Source organism: Conger conger, chromosome 3, assembly GCF_963514075.1.
Source record: "Conger conger chromosome 3, fConCon1.1, whole genome shotgun sequence".
Taxonomy (NCBI): domain Eukaryota; kingdom Metazoa; phylum Chordata; class Actinopteri; order Anguilliformes; family Congridae; genus Conger; species Conger conger.
In genome coordinates, this window is record NC_083762.1 from 4,440,309 (window position 1) to 4,454,116 (window position 13,808).

A 13,808-nucleotide genomic window follows, 5' to 3' on the forward strand; every position below is an offset into this window, starting at 1 on the left:
TGGAAACGAAGTTGAAAGCTCCTGGATGATATGAACAGCTTCAAAACATGAACAAAATTTGTGCGTGGGCCCTTAAAGAAGTTCCAGGAATACAAAAGAAACAGTAATGTCATAACTGAAACAGTTTTATTTTATTTTATGTGATTGATGATGCTTCAATAAAGGAATTTCCCATGACTGTATATTTTATAGATTAAATCCAGTTGCCCAAGGTACTTTAATAACAGTGAATTTTATGGGGAAGGTTACACCCAATGTTGCGCTACAAGCCAACGTCTGTCCACAATGACGCAACTTGGCCGACGCTTCTAACAATAAAAACACAGGGCAAATGAACAGAAAATGTTCGAAGCAAGTGTAAGAAATGTGGCAACATCGCATCTTTCCTTTCAGTGAAGGAAACACTCACTGCCACCAGCTTTAAGAGCTTCTACAAAATTTCCGTCTCTGTACAGTTCAGGGACACTGACCTTGCGGTTGGGTGGTTTATTTCCAAGCTGGAGGATATATGTTTTTCTTGTGTGTGTACTACTCGTAAGTAGTAATAGCTTACTACTATGTAGCTTAGCAGGCTACTACTTAGCTTCTGCTTCCTGTCTTTAGCATAAACACAGAGACACTGCTTGGCTACTTCCTGTCTTTAGCATAAACACAGAAACCACATACTTTGCATACTACTTGTATGTAGTAGCTACTAGCTTACCAAGCTACTACTTAGCTTCTGCTTCCTGTCTTTAGCATAAACACAGAAACACCGTTCAGCTACTTCCTGTCTTTCGCATAAACGCAGAAACACACCGTTCAGCTACTTCCTGTCTTTCGCATGAACGCAGAGACACACCGTTCAGCTACTTCCTGTCTTTCGCATGAACGCAGAGACACACCGTTCAGCTACTTCCTGTCTTTCGCATGAACGCAGAGACACACCGTTCAGCTACTTCCTGTCTTTCGCATGAACGCAGAGACACACCGTTCAGCTACTTCCTGTCTTTCGCATAAACGCAGAGACACACCGTTCAGCTACTTCCTGTCTTTCGCATGAACGCAGAGACACACCGTTCAGCTACTTCCTGTCTTTCGCATGAACGCAGAGACACACCGTTCAGCTACTTCCTGTCTTTCGCTTGAACGCAGAGACACACCGTTCAGCTACTTCCTGTCTTTCGCATAAACGCAGAGACACACCGTTCAGCTACTTCCTGTCTTTCGCATGAACGCAGAGACACACCGTTCAGCTACTTCCTGTCTTTCGCATGAACGCAGAGACACACCGTTCCGCTACTTCCTGTCTTTCGCATGAACGCAGAGACACACCGTTCAGCTACTTCCTGTCTTTCGCATGAACGCAGAGACACACCGTTCAGCTACTTCCTGTCTTTCGCATAAACGCAGAGACACACCGTTCAGCTACTTCCTGTCTTTCGCATGAACGCAGAGACACACCGTTCAGCTACTGCCTGTCTTTCGCATAAACGCAGAGACACACCGTTCAGCTACTTCCTGTCTTTCGCATAAACGCAGAGACACAGCGTTCAGCTACTTCCTGTCTTTCGCATAAACGCAGAGACACAGCGTTCAGCTACTTCCTGTCTTTCGCATAAACGCAGAGACACACCGTTCAGCTACTTCCTGTCTTTCGCATGAACGCAGAGACACACCGTTCAGCTACTTCCTGTCTTTCGCATAAACGCAGAGACACACCGTTCAGCTACTTCCTGTCTTTCGCATAAACGCAGAGACGCACCGTTCAGCGATAAAGGCGGCCGGGGGGCCCTGCCCGCTGAGTAAAGGTTCCTGTAAAAAGCCGCGCTTCCCTGAAGAAGGCCGCGCATCGATCCGCGCCCGTCGGGGAGCGAGCCCGTCGGCCGGCCGGCGGTGCTAAATGGACTGTTGTTAGCGATGCAGATGGATGTCTGGTCTGGCCTCCTCTCCTCCCCGCACGGGCGGTAAGGTTTCAGCCCCGGCTCTCTCCTCTCGACCGGGGATGGGACTAAAGTCGGCTATTTATCAACTCCCCCCCCCCGATCTGGAGTGGAAACGCCGTTGATCAATACTCTAAAACTTGATGAATTGCCACAATTAGCCCAGACTTGGCCGATGTACCGGTGCACTGGTCGTGTAGGGGAGGAACATCAGGGAAGCGTAATATTTAAACAGTGGCGTAATTAATGGTAAAGAGCTTCTAATCCATGTAGGGGAAAATCACTTTTATACCGCTCTGGAGTGTGTGTCGGTGTACCGCCTCTCCCTGCAGCCCTCGGTGTGTGTGTGTCAGTGTGTATGTGTGAGTGTATATGTGTGTGTGTGTGTGTGTGTGTGTGAGTGTGTGTGTGTGTGTGTGTGAGTGTGCGTGTGTGTGAGTGTGCGTGTGAGTGTCTGTGTGTGTGAGTGTATGTGTGTCAGTGTGTATGTGTGTGTGTGTGTGTGTGCGTGAGTGTGTGTGAGTGTGTGTGTGTGTGAGTGTGTGTGAGTGTGCGTGTGAGTGTCTGTGTGTGTGTGTGTGTGTGAGTGTATGTGTGTGTGTGAGTGTGTGTGTGAGTGTGTGCATGTGTGTAAGTGTGTGTGTGTGTGTGTGTGTGTGAGTGTGTGTGAGTGTGTGTGTGAGTGTGTGTGTGTGTGTGTGTGAGTGTGTGTGTGTGTGCGTGAGATGTACTATAGCGCTGGGTTGTAAGGAAGCAGAATTGGTTAAGAGAGTGCACATCCCCTCTCTCACCCCCCACCCCCACCCCCTCCCTCCGCACCCTCTCTAGGTATACCTGTAACCTAGCAACAGAGGGGGAAAAAACACCTCATCCCCGCCCCCGGCCCGTTGACTGACAGCTGTAGCCTCGGCCAAGGGCCTCACTCTCCGGCTCTCCCGGCCAATCAGAGCGTCCCGTTACATGGAGGGGTAGAGGTGCGAGGTCGACCCCCTCCCCGAAAAAAAAGGCTGGGAGAGATCACAGACTCAGCCCCCCCCCACCCCCACCCCCCCACCTCGCCCATTGAGTTCATAAATCACCACTTTGTTCTGGAAGCCAGCAGTAAAAAAGCCAAGGGAAATTCTCAAACGATGAGCTTCTCTAATGAAGACGGTTCATTAACAGAGGATGCAGGAGACTAATTAGCGAAAACAGGAGAGGCGTTCTATATAATATATGCGCGATATTGGAGACTGCAGTTATGAATGTTATGGAAAAATAAAAACAAGAAACAATATGACATCGCGTCCCTGAATAGAACAAACATTCAATAGCACGGGGAGTCATTTGCAACACTTAACTTTGACACCTGGCAGAGAGCTGGTTAAGCATATGTGTCTACAATACGTGCCTACCCTACAACACAACACAACACAACACAACACAACACAACACAAATCACTTCCTGGTTCACAAAACAATGCATGGATGATGCTACCAATGATGGAGGACCTTCACATTTGAAATGCTGGATGTGTGTTTGTCATTGTGCATTATCCTGAGTGGGAGACAATGTCAGATTTTGCCACAGTCTTGAGGTGCAGACAGGTAGTTCTTCCCCACAATAATCCTAGACCAGGGCTGCCCAACCCTGTTCCTGGAGATCTACCGTTCAGCAGATGTTCACTCCAACCCTAACAAAGCACACCTCATTCACCAGCTAGAGCAGGGCTGCCCAACCCTGTTTCTGGAGATCCTGGAGGCTTTCACTCCAACACCACAAGAAATGAAATCTAAAGGAAGGTAGATCTCCAGGAACAGGAGTTCACGAACCACTGCTGCAACGTATACAAACAATGATCTTCATATCATTACTAAGTGTGACATACTGTAGGCATGTTTGGGTCCAAAGAGACACATGTGTGTGTGTTCCATAAAGCACGTATTTCTCCTCTCTGTGTTTTCTGTGAAATGTGCACCTTCCTGCACAAATCACACCTGGCACAGAAATACCAGGAGTCCCTGATCAGCATGCAGGTAGCGTTCGGCTGCACCTAACCACCAAGGTACGACATGGAGTAAAATAAGAGGATACTCATGCTTGCCGACGGAGGGCGATTTCAGCAGTTTTAAGTCCTCTGTTTGTGTAATTTGTAAAGTAGAGGCACCAGGCATCTGGGGACAGCCTGTGCCAAGTGTTATGTGTGCAAGAAAGTGAGTAGGCCCAATATTCACACAAAAAAACCCAGCATATTGTGAAAATGACACACTTTTCTGTTTGGACCAAAAGGATCTGTGTCATACTTGGGCATGGCATTTGTGAGTGTTTGCCATATTTATCCCTGATATTGCTCCAGAACGAAACCTGTTGTCTCCGCTTGGCATAATTTTAGTAAAAAAAAAAAAAAAGGATCTGTGATCCGCAGATGAGACAGAATCCCGGCTCGCACCTCCTTCAGGTTTAAAATCTTTTTCATTTCATCTGGCTTCTCATCCTGAGATTTCACAGGTATCTGTCAAAACACCGTCAGCCCGGCTGAAGAAAGAGACGGAGCCATGCAAAAAGCCACCTCGTATATCCTTGAATTTTAAACGCTTTCTCCCTGCTCTTTTTCATCTGGTTTGAAAGGATGGATCACAGGATGAAAATTAATAGAAGGAATCAGCTGGTTAGCAGGCTAAACACACACACACACATACTCGCAAACATAATTGCATGCACCGACACACACACACGCACACACACACACACACACACACTCGCAAACATAATCACATGCACCCACACACACACACACAAATATACTCACATACACACATGCGCACAGTATACATACACATATAAACACACATACGCACAGTATACATTCACACATAAACACACATACACACAGAAACACACAGAAACACTCACATATGTACAGTATGCACAGACACACACAAAGACAATCACATGCACCCCCCCCCCCCCACACACACACACACACACATATAATCACAAACACCTAACTGCACACACACACACACAAACACACACAAACGCACTCACATACACATAAACACACACACACACACACGTGCACATTCGCACACATGCAAAAACACGCAAACAGTGAGCTTTTCAATAACAATAAAAAAAAAAAAATGCTAATTGAACAAAGTGCTTCTCATTAAAGAACTGGCAGTGAGTCTAGCGCAGTGAAACCACAGAGAGACAGACCTCACAGTCACGGACTGACGGGTTAAGGGATGACGGGTCACGGGGCTGACGGGTCAGGGGGATGACGGGTCAGGGGGATGACGGGTCAGGGGGATGACGGGTCAGGGGGATGACGGGTCAGGGGGATGACGGGTCAGGGGGATGACGGGTCAGGGGGATGACGGGTCAGGGGGATGACGGGTCAGGGGGATGACGGGTCAGGGGGATGACGGGTCAGGGGGATGACGGGTCACGGGGATGACGGGTCAGGGGGATGACGGGTCACGGGGATGACGGGTCAGGGGGATGACGGGTCAGGGGGATGCGCTGGGCTGTGCATCCACTTCATCAGCATCAAACCGTTTCCTATGACTAATGCAAGCGTTCAACCACAGCAGCAGCAAAAAAAAAATCAATATTAGACAAAGGGTCACGTCTGTGCGCTACTGCTGAATGCTACAATACGGTATTAAATAATGAAAACAACCAAGAAAGATCTACAAAGGAAGGAGAAGAGAGGGGGTCCCGGACAAGGGGACGCATTGTTCTGAAATGTAACATTTTAATGATAAAGCTCAATACCACTGGGTTGATTATTTGATTTACGGCGGCACAATGAGAGCAGCCTCCGTAAAACGTCAGGAGACGGTGATGCGAGTAACGATTCAATCAATAAAGGATTCAAAATATGCAACTTGCTGTATTTTGACATCACTTTCAAAGTTTCTGGACAAACGTTTTCCCAGTTCCAAACAGCCTCAGATTCTCCACAGACCTCGAAACAGAAACCCCAAAACATGTACAAACCCCAAAACCCCCGAACATAACCACAAAACCACAAAATACCAACAGACCCCAAAATATGAAGAAACCCCAAAACATCTACAAGACCCCAAAACCCCTATACATCAACATAACCACAAAACCACAAAATACCAACAGACCCCAAAATATGAACAGACCCCAAAACCCCTATACATCAACAAAAACACAAAACCACAAAATAGCCACAGACCCCAAAACCCCTAGACATCAACATAACCACAAAACCACAAAATACCCACAGACCCCAAAATATCAACAGACCCCAAAACCTCTAAACATCTACATAACCACAAAACCACAAAATACCCACAGACCCCAAAACCACAAAAAATCCACAGACCCCAAAACCCCAAAACATCCATAGACACAGAATCCCCAGACTTCCCCAGGAACGTCCAAACTTACGAAATGTCCTCTGATCCAACAACGGAACGCCCTCCTTCTCATCCTCGAGACCTCGGACAAAGCCAGCACCTATTCAAACCCTGAGAACCTGCTCTTTTCCATGTGAAACCAAGGCGTGAGACTTCCTTCTCCCCTGGACGAGGTGTCCGCAGGGTGAACCCAAAGGGCTGAATTCAGTGGTCAAGCCCAAAGTCTGCTCTTCCCCCGGACACTAAGCATACCAGACGCATCACTGAGGTTTAATTACACTTTCGGTCTCCAGCAAAATGAGGCTAAAACACAGGGTCCGGCAAGCCGCAACCTGCAACGTACAATCAGACACAACACTCAACACGATAGGTTAGCCTTCCAAGGCCGAGACAGGCTTGACTCTTTGAAGAACAGGTTTTATTGGAATGTTTTCTTTCTTAAGAATTCCAAGTCAGTGTTCTAGAACTCTTTTGCATTCAGTGGCCAGTGGCAGTAACATTTTTGTGATCTTACAATGTTAAAGGGTTAATCTGGTACACCCTTTAGCCTTTAAAAACTGAAGCAGTTCAGGTTAAGGACATTACAATGGCCTGCAATCTTTTAACTAATCAACTGAGAATTGCTTTGGGTAAAAGCATCAGATAAATATGAAATGATTATTACCCAACACAGTCAGCCATTGTTTAATGAGGAAAGAGTTTGCGTAAATTCACCAGATAAGGTAGGACTGACCAGATGGAATTCTTACCTGTCCAGCTAACATCTACCTGACCGATGAGAAAAGGAATATTGTACTTTCATACCTCAAGCTCAGCTGTCATTGCCAGGTGATCTTACATTAGGAAAGTCATGTGACTTCATGGGATTTGACCTCAAACCCACATTTTCCGTGAAGCAAAAATAAAAATGAAGAGAAGCACACACACACACACACACACACACACACACACACACACACAGACACACACACTGTTACGACCACATTGTTCATTTGCATTTATATTTAGGCATTTTGGCAGCCCCTCTCATCCGGAGCAAATTACAGAAGCGCGTACATAATGGATTAGCCAATGAACAGTGCCGATGCCAAGACATCGTTGTCACAGCCGTTAGTCGCTGTTAAAGCAGGAACCTGCAACTCAAAGCTGGCCCCAAGGGGGCGATAGAGAGCGCAGTGCCTTCAGGAGCAGATGGGATTGAGGCCACAGTGTTTTATGTGGCAGAGGCAGGGCTAGTCAACCCGTAAAAAACGTTCAGTGTTGGACGAGCAAAAAAGAGGTGTTTTCCTCAGAACTGCATATGCTATATGCCTTCATGTTACCTGCAAGTTTAATGCCTCAACTGTTACCAACTCAACCTACAAGCCAGCAGAGGATGGGTGGCCTGTAGTGTAGTGGTTAAGGTAAAGGACTGGGACCCGCGAGGTCGGTGGTTCTAATCCCGGTGTAGCCACAATATGATTCACACAGCTGTTGGGCCCTTGAGCAAGGCCCTTAACCCTGCATTGCTCCAGGGGAGGATTGTCTCCTGCTTAGTCTAATCAACTGTATGTGGCTCTGGATAAGAGCGTCTGCCAAATGCCAGTAATATAATGTAGCGCATGGCCCTGATAGCCGGGGTCCTCCCAAGATTTTTTTCCCATCGGAAAACCTTGTGCAATCTGGGGGCTCGGAGCTCGTATTTCCCATTTTTACTTCTCTACCGTTACCTCGTAAAGCGTCTTTGTGACAGTCCTCTGTGGAAAACACGATACAAATAAAATGTCCGATTTTCTGGTGGATGGTGACTCTGCTCACTCTAGTCGGGGGGGGGGGGGGGGTTCAGAGGAGGACGTATGTGGAGAAGAAGGGGGGGGGGGGGGACCTTTGGGAAAGAATTGGGGGCAGCCTGAGGCCTAGTGACTAAGGTACATGACTGAGACCTGGAAGCTTGGGGGCAAGCCCCAGTGTAGCCGCAATAAGGTCAGTGCAGCTCTTGGGCCCTTGAGCAAGGCCCTTAACCCCACATTGCTCCAGGGGGGATTGTCCCCTGCTTTGTCTAATCAACTGTACGTGGCATTGGATAAACCGTACTGTAAGGGACTAGAGCCGAGTCAACCCAATGAGCAACACAATCGGCTGTTTCCGGCACATCAGGGGTTCATCATACTGCCTTCATCAACAATGTTTATAAGACTGCAGACCTGGCGTGCAAATACCCAACTGTTTCAGATTAAAATACTTTTCTGTGCTCCATTGATCTTGCCTGGTGCAATTGAGTCAAACAAGAGGACCAGAAGGTAGGGTTTTGCACTCTTTGAGAGTATTTCATAGGTTCAAATAAACCAGTACAGCTCAGTAAAGCAGAGAAAAGTATCAGAATCCAAAACATTTGACCCAGGACTGTAGGATAGTAGGTGGACCAGGTGTATCCACTATTCAAAAAAAGGGTTCTGAAGGGGTTCTTTGGATTCCATTGGGGAACCCTTTTTAGTTCTTTATGGAACCCTGTGTAAAGTGTGAAAGCTCCCAGACAAAGAACCCCTTAACTAGACAGGGTTCTTCTATGGAATCACAGGGTTCTTCTATGGAATCACAGGGTTCTTCTATGGAACCATTGTCTTTAGAGGGTAGGTGGATTCGGGAGAGGGTGGGTGGGTTGAATTGGGTTGGGAACCCCTATCCTGCCCCAGGCCCCTGAAAAGCTAGGCCCCTGAAAGGCTAGGCCTCTGAGAAGCTTGGCCCGGTGCTGGAGCTAACCTGTGGAGCTGGCAGCGCAACAATCAACAGCTAGCTTCAACGCTAACCTCCGCACGCACCGCTAAACACGCACCGCTAAACACGTTCCGCTAAACACGCTCTGCTAAACACGCACCGCTAAACACACGCCGCTAAACACGCTCCGCTAAACACGCACCGCTGAACACGCACCGCTAAACACTCTCCGCTAAACACGCTTGCGCCACGTCAGCAAGATGTTCCGCAGAGAGCGCAAAGATTCCTCCGCCAGAAAAAGGCGATCCGCATCACGTGACCAGCGTTCCCTCGCTATTTCGGCATTTAAACGTTTCGCACAGAACCGCACCGGCGGAGCAGAAGCGATTATGCAAATACACGTCCTGTACGCTACGTAATCTAAACACAGCAGCCAAATGCCAAGAGACGTAAAGCCATCATGGTTACTATTCCTGATGAGAGCGAAGCTGTCTGCTTGTTTGCACATATAAAAAAAAACAAGACGTTTTTTTTTCACCAGTCCGCGCGACCGTAAAAAACGACCGCTCCACCAGAGCAATGCGGCACTCGTAGTTAACTCCAACAATGTGTTTGTGATTTTTTTAAAACGCAACGTTTCAACACCCCTCTGTGCCTCCGATGGGGAGTCTGAGGAACAAAAACGTTCCCGTAAAGTTTTTACGCGATGAAAGACGAGGTCAGATGAAATCACGTAATTAGCGTGAAATGGCTAATAAAACCAGCTAGCGTTCGTGAGTTGACAGAGGCACGACTCAGCAAGACGTTTCCAATTATTCTCACAAAAAGAACACAAACACAAAAAATGTGTCACTTGAAGAATACAGAGAGTTTACTGGTGCTCATAAATAATAATAATAATAATAATAATAATAATAATAATAATAATAACAATAATAAAAAAATAAAATAAAATCAGACATCTTTGCTTTGAGAGTAGCACGGATGGTGCACTGCCGCCTCACAGCAAGGAGGTCCTGGGTTCGAATCCCGGTCGGCTGGGACCTCTGTGTGTGGAGTTAGCATGTTGTCCCTGTGTTTGCGTGGGTTTCCTCCGGGTACTCTGGTTTCCTCCCACAATCCAAAGACATGCAGGTTAGGCTGATTAGAGAGTCTAAATTGCCCGTGGGTATGAGTGTGTGAGTGAATGGTGTGTGTGCCCTGCGATGGACTGGCGACCTGTCCAGGGTGTATTCCTGCCTTTCGCCCAATGTATGCTGGGATAGGCTCCAGCTGAGTCACCATATCCTTCAATCCAAAAAAATAAATAAATAAATAAATAAATAAGCATGAAATTAAGGGAACTGTAAATGTTAACTGTAAATGTTCCACAACCAGGCATATGGTTATGTGCGGATAACAGTGTCCCTGGAAATTAATGAGCCGTTTAAGTGCATTTTTTTAACACACATACACATAACTGCTGAAATTGGGCGCACTAAAAAGCCCAGTTCTGACTTAACAGCCTGTGACCGAGGAGCTAAATGCAGCATTTAAACTGAGCCGGAGTGAGACTGACACAGCTTCCTTGATAAGGTATCCTGCACTTCCTGTTGCTTCACAGGAAACACCCCTGTTGACCGGCAGGTACATATTAATGGGGTGCAGGTCATTTTGGGGGGTTTTGGTTCTGCACTGCAAACAATATACAAAAAATAAGTCAGCCACACATTGAGACTAAATCTTTTCCCTGGTGTGAAATCCGGTTATGGCAAGCTAGAGGTTACCAGCTACCAGTTGTTTCAAAATGTAATGGTCTGAACTGGTCAACCAGCTACCAGCTGTTTCAAAACCTAGCTTGAGCCGTTTAGTTTTTTCAGCAGTGATTTATTTGACATTTCTTTTGCTAAAAAAGACAAACATATGATATATTGCCAATGAGGTGAGAGTGTCACTCATTTCAAGAAAACGTCACTTGTCAAGCAAGCAGTACGTTAAAAGAAGCTAATATTTCCTACGTGAGGAAACATATACAAAAGTAATCTTTCTGCATCGTCGTTGTGTCGCCTGAGAGACCTGGATGCAGGCAGGAGAGGGTTAATTTCAAAAGCAGCGACCAACTGTCACTCCGCCAGGCCAGGCCCACGCATGCTCCAACCGCCCCTCGCGCCAGATTGGTCAAAATCCCGCAATGAAATATAAATGAGGAGCGAATAATTGATCATTATTAATTGAGGAGGCAAGTTTTTTATTTATTTTTTCCCCCCGTTCCCGGGCCCGGGAGCGGAGACGTGTCCGGACTGCCGAGGCGGGATCCGGAGCGCCGGGATCCGGAGCGCCGCCCCCCCGCCGGAGAATCCCGACGAGCGGATAAAAATCAGGATTCAGCGCAGACGCCGCGCGCGGTGTCAGCCGGGACACAGGGACCCGCCCAGTACCCAGCATGCCCTGCTCTCTCACCGGCCAGCCCCGCCCAGTACCCAGCATGCCCTGCTCTCTCACCGGCCAGCCCCGCCCAGTACCCAGCATGCCTCACTCTCACCGGCCAGCCCCGCCGTACCCAGCATGCCTCACTCTCACCGGCCAGCCCCGCCGTACCCAGCATGCCTCACTCTCACCGGCCAGCCCCGCCGTACCCAGCATGCCTCACTCTCACCGGCCAGCCCCGCCGTACCCAGCATGCCTCACTCTCACCGGCCAGTCCCGCTGTACCCAGCATGCCTCACTCTCACCGGCCAGCCCCGCTGTACCCAGCATGCCTCACTCTCACCGGCCAGCCCCGCTGTACCCAGCATGCCTCACTCTCACCGGCCAGCCCCGCTGTACCCAGCATGCCTCACTCTCACCGGCCAGCCCCGCTGTACCCAGCATGCCTCACTCTCACCGGCCAGCCCCGCTGTACCCAGCATGCCTCACTCTCACCGGCCAGCCCCGCTGTACCCAGCATGCCCTGCTCTCTCACCGGCCAGCCCCGCTGTACCCAGCATGCCTCACTCTCACCGGCCAGCCCCGCTGTACCCAGCATGCCCTGCTCTCTCACCGGCCAGCCCCGCTGTACCCAGCATGCCTCACTCTCACCGGCCAGCCCCGCTGTACCCAGCATGCCTCACTCTCACCGGCCAGCCCCGCTGTACCCAGCATGCCTCACTCTCACCGGCCAGCCCCGCTGTACCCAGCATGCCCTGCTCTCTCACCGGCCAGCCCCGCTGTACCCAGCATGCCTCACTCTCACCGGCCAGCCCCGCTGTACCCAGCATGCCTCACTCTCACCGGCCAGCCCCGCTGTACCCAGCATGCCCTGCTCTCTCACCGGCCAGCCCCGCTGTACCCAGCATGCCTCACTCTCACCGGCCAGCCCCGCTGTACCCAGCATGCCCTGCTCTCTCACCGGCCAGCCCCGCTGTACCCAGCATGCCTCACTCTCACCGGCCAGCCCCGCTGTACCCAGCATGCCCTGCTCTCTCACCGGCCAGCGAGCGGCAGGGGAAACGGAGAGAGGCCGGCGAGACCGGGACAGACAACAGAGCGGAGAGAGAGAGAGGGAGAGAGAGGGAGAGGGAGAGATAGAGAGATAGAGAGAGAGAGGGGGAGAGAGAGAGGGGGAGAGACAGAGAGGCAGATAGAGAGGATAAACAGTGACAGTGATACAATGAAAAAGACAGATAGAGACTTTCGCCATGTTTTAATGCGCCGTATTGTTTACAAAACAAGCAATCCCCACAACGCGCCCACAAATAACAAAAATTGAGAGACAGAGAGAGAGCGAGAGAGAGAGAGAGAGAGAGAGAGCGAGTGAGTGAGAAGGAGAACGAGAGAGAGAGAGAGCACCATGCCACCACAACACTAAGCCACAACAACACCCAGCAGCATGACACCATAACAAGTCCTTTTTCACACAGAGAGGGTGGTCATTGTGTGGAGTAGCTTTCCAGGTCATGTAGTGGAGGCAGAAATTCCCAGGGTTTTCAAGACCGGGCTTGATACTGTGCAAGATGGTATCTACTTCTTCGATAAACTAAGCCTTAGGCACACTTTAGTGGTAGGAAAAGGCGGGCATTGTTGGGCTGAATGGCCTGTTCACATCACTATGTTATGTCGTCATTATGTTATGCTATGCTATGTCATGTCATGTCAAGTCATGTTAGCACAGAACTATAAACTGTGTCATTACACCAAAGCAAGCTAGAATCAACCAAATTAAAAAAAACAACACAAATATCTACTTATCGGGACATAAACAAAAACACAAAGCAAAATTGAGTAATATCTGACCCTAAAACTCGGAGTAAACCCTGGCAGAATGCCTACCCACAGTGAGCTTCATAAACAAGAGAAAGCAGAGACAAAGAACAGAGAGAGCTGAGCCAGGCCAGGGCCACTGCAGGAGAGAGAGTGAGAGAGAGAGAGAGAGAGGGAGAGAGAGAGAGAGAGAGAGAGAGAGAGAGAGAGAGGGCGAGAGAGGGAGAGAGAGAGAGGAAGAGAGGAGAGGGAAGAGGGACCAGGCCATGACCACTGTGAGACGCAGACAGAGGGAGAGAGTGAGAGAGTGAGAGAGAGTGAGAGAGAGAGAGGGAGAGAGGGGAGAGGGAGTGAGAGAGAGAGAGGGAGAGAGGGGAGAGGGATCAGGCCAGAGACACAGAGAGACACAGACGTATCTGGGCTGTGCAGAGAGCGCACGTTGTGCTAACGATGTCATCCACCGGAGCCCGGGCCACAGTGCCATTCCCCCTGACCGTGGAAAGAGAAGCGCGCTCTGAACTCTGAACTCTGAACTCTGAACCTCCCGAAATAAACACGGGCTCCTCCGGAAGCCGCGAGCCGCTCCTCGCAGGCAGA

The 13,808-nt window shown here is 49.2% G+C and overlaps 1 protein-coding gene across 1 annotated transcript in view; it reads right to left on the bottom strand.

The window, feature by feature from the left end:
• The window catches only part of LOC133124742 (A disintegrin and metalloproteinase with thrombospondin motifs 2-like), a 205,689-nt gene that overhangs the window by 139,098 nt on the left and 52,783 nt on the right, over positions 1-13,808 (bottom strand). The window lies entirely within an intron of this gene.